Source organism: Diospyros lotus, chromosome 7 (genome assembly GCF_014633365.1).
Source record: "Diospyros lotus cultivar Yz01 chromosome 7, ASM1463336v1, whole genome shotgun sequence".
Classification (NCBI taxonomy): Eukaryota; Viridiplantae; Streptophyta; class Magnoliopsida; order Ericales; family Ebenaceae; genus Diospyros; species Diospyros lotus.
The window spans coordinates 34,647,768-34,651,772 of NC_068344.1; positions in this window are offsets into that span (position 1 = coordinate 34,647,768).

Here is a 4,005-nt window from a genome sequence, read left to right on the forward strand (position 1 = left end):
ATGATATTTTTTTTACAGAATTAAGAATTTTCAAAATGGATTATAGGGTTGTCTTACTAACCTAATCTCGTCTTGTCTTCAACACGTGGGACAAATTAAACAGACAACTCGTTTGCATTATTGGTATTATTATTATCAAATTAAATGTTATTTAAATATTTAAATTTATTTTTTTATTTAAATTTTATATTAATATCTTATATATTTTTATCAATATAACAGGACATAAATATTAAATTTAATCTTCTAGATTACATTTTTATTATTATAAATAATAAAACTTAAAAAATATGATTGGATGGTCAAGTCCAACTCCTTATATTTCTCCTGATTTTGAGGAACAAATTAAATCATTGTTAAAAGCCAAATAACGTACAAAATCAGTTGCTAGTAATATGGATTTGCCCTCAAATGCGTTGGTCAAAGAAGACAAATATGTCACTTTAAATTATGTAAGAACAGAAGATTTGGGGGCAGATTATGTGTGTCCCTTCAAAGAAAAGTCCTGTCCTTGAAATTTTTTTATTGTGAGGCCAGGCATGATGATGCAATTGATAATTATTTATTAAAATTTTTACATAGTAAGATAACCCTCCATTATCCACCATGAATTCAATCCTACTTTATTAAATTTTTATGGCCTTTTAATAAACCTAAAAAATTAATTACATAAAAATTTAAAAAAATATTCAAAACTCACGAGAGAAAGAGAGAGAGAGAGAGTGGGTTAATGGGAGTTTGAATTGACAGTCATACGGTAGCTTTGTCTTGAGGGAAATTCTATTCGTAGTAATAAGTTTTGTTCTCGTAACTCAGTTTTAATATTTTTAAAATATTTTGAGATGAAATTTCATATTTATTTTTCATTTAAATTCTTTACGTTTAACTACCCACCATTACTCTTTTAAGCACATGCACGCATTTTCTCATCCACCATTGCCACAACTACTTTACTCACCACACCTAAACACCTTTACTTACCCACACCGCGCAACCATTATTATTCAATATCAAGCATTGCACAACAACTATTATTCAACACTGAAGATTGCTAAGCACACTTCTGCTCGTCATAGGCAAATTAAGCATAAAAGATTATTATAAACAAATGTTTATGGAGTTTTACAAAGAAGATAATAACTATTCATGTTCCAGCGAGAAATAAGATGTTCAAATCTATGAGGTATTTGAAAATTTGTTGTATTTTAAATTTGTTTATCATTAACAGGCGGGAACCAAGAGTTGGGACACTTGGAGTGTCCCCCAAAGAAGGATGCCCCTGAATCCTCAAATTCGAGAGAATCAGTATACCCCGAATCGGGGAAGTTGATACCTCCAGAATCGAAGGATTCAGAGACTTCTTGAGTACCTGAACCGAATGATTCGAGAACTCGAGGATGCCCCGAATCCTTCGGGTCGGAGGAGTCAAGTAGCCTCGAATCCAATGGTTCCGGATATTTCATTACTTCAAATTATTTATGTTTTTTTATTTACATAATTTTTGTTCATTTCAACAGTACTTGATGCTATTGAATCGTTTACTAACAATAAGGTATTATACATTATTAAACTTTTATTTAATTATTATTTGAACAATGTTTTCAAATTGTTTATGTTTTTTATTTACATAATTTTTTCTCACTTCAAGCTATTGAACCGTTTACTACCAATGAGGTATCATACATTTTGCGTAACGTAAATTATTAATATTTCTAAAACACACAAATTATTAAGGTAGTGTTCTTTTCGTGTTTCAGTTTTGAGTTTTAAATTCATTTTCAGTTTTATGTTTTGAGTATTTGTTTTGAAATTTTTGAAAACGCATTTTTTTTGTCATTTTGAAAAACTGTTTCTCAAAATTAAAAATTAGAAAATGCGTTCACTTAAAAATTTTGAAATTTTTTATTATTTATTAAATTAAAATAATTTAATACTAGTATATTATTAATAATATATATTTTGAAGTAAGTAAATTTGTAATATTTTTTTCTCATTACAAAAAAAAAAAAAAAAATACAAACAAAAAATAAATTAACTTTAACAAAAAAATGTTTAATTGTATGGTGACAATGATATATATATATATGTACCTATATATTACATTTTCAACAAAATATATATATATACAATTTAACATAACTCAACAAGAACAAAATAATTAGTTATAATGCCATATATAGTTATTCACTTTCATCATACATTTTGAATGCATTTGTTCATTTGACACACACAAAGACACATAATTAGTTATAATGCGCTTGTGCATCTATTCACAACAAGCACATGTAATCAGTTATAATGAATTAGGCCACTGTCATCCTTCAAAACTAAAGACACAAAATTACACTAAAAAAAATCACCAATAAAAATCCCATTTATCATACCAACAGTCACCAAACAAATTCAATCAACCCAACATATTTTTGAAATCTGAAATCCAAGAGCCATTCCAAAAATCTTTAAAAGAATCAAGGAACACATCATATTTTTGAAATCTAAAACCCTATTTCCTCACCAAAACAAATTCATAATCCAAAAATTACAAACATAGATTCAAATTTAAGCATCAAATTACAAACAGAGATCCAGATTTAAGCATCTTAATGAAATCACTGAAACAAAATTAATGAAATCAAAATACAAAGAATTACTGAAATTAGAATACAAATCAAATTAAGCGAAGGCAAGGCGTGGCGACCAGCGACAAGGAAGAAGACACGACTAGTATAAGAGAACGGCCAAGGGGAAGAAGAAACAACCGGCGTGGGTGAAGGCAAGGCGCGGTGAATTTGGGTTGCTGACTTGCTGGTCACAACGACGTGGGGCGGTGGCGATGGCGGTGGCAGGCGCTGCGATGGTTGACGAGGAAGAGAGGGAGTCGACGACGATTGGAAGAGAGAAAGAGATGGCGGCCAATGACTGCTCCCGGTGGTGATGGTCGTGGCAAACGCGATTGACAGGCGAGATGGAGTTAGATCTGGAATAGGGAAAGAGATGGCAGTTGACGACCGCTGGCGACGGTGATGGCCATGGCTGGCGCAATCGATGACGAGGAAGATATGGTTGCTGGTCGGAAAAGAGAGTGAAGCTTGGAAGAGAAAAGGAAGAGAGAGTGCTCAAGTTTCATGAAGAATGAAGAGAGATGGAGTCTGGGAGAGAAGGCCTGTGTAAGAAGGAAGATGAGGCATTTTCCGTGTTTTCAATTTCCACCTTGTTTTGGCTTGAAAACGGCAAAAACGATTTTTTCCTGTTTTGCATTTTCTTCACAAATTTTTTTCTTGTTTTTGAAAATGTATTTTTTGAAAATAACAAAGAAAACACGTTTTGAGTATTTTGAAAAACTAAAAACAGAAAACGGGTCGAAAACAACAAAGAGAACATGCCTTAATATTTCTAAAACACAAATTCTCATTATTTATCTGCACAATTACACTAAACACACACAAATTTTTAATATTTTTTAAAAACAAATTCTCATAGGTTGCATTATTTAGGATTAATTAAAAAATTAAGATAATACACGATTTATATTTAACATTAATTAAAAAATAATAACATAGCGGTTCCCTGAACCCCACGATTCGAGGAACCCTTAATCCTTCAAACAATGAGATTCGGGGGGGTTAGGAGTTCCCCGAACCTCGTTGTTTGGGGGGGTTTGGGGTTCCTCGTACCCCAGCATTCTGGGTGTTCGGGCAACCTCGAACCCCAGGGTTCGGTGGCTGTCATCGCCTTCGAACGTTCGCGATTCAGAGGTATTCTCGCCAACTGTTGTCGGAGCCATTCGATGCCTCTGAATGCCATTGATTGAACACAAACCCAGGGTTCAAGAACTTCGAAAATACCCTGAATCCGAATTTGGGAAAATGATTTTTCCTGAATTCATGGATTCGGGGTCATTTTCCCGAATTCATGGATTCAAGAGAATGCAATTCTCCTGAATATATACTATTATATGTATATAATATATTATATACTATTATATTGATACTATAATTATATGTA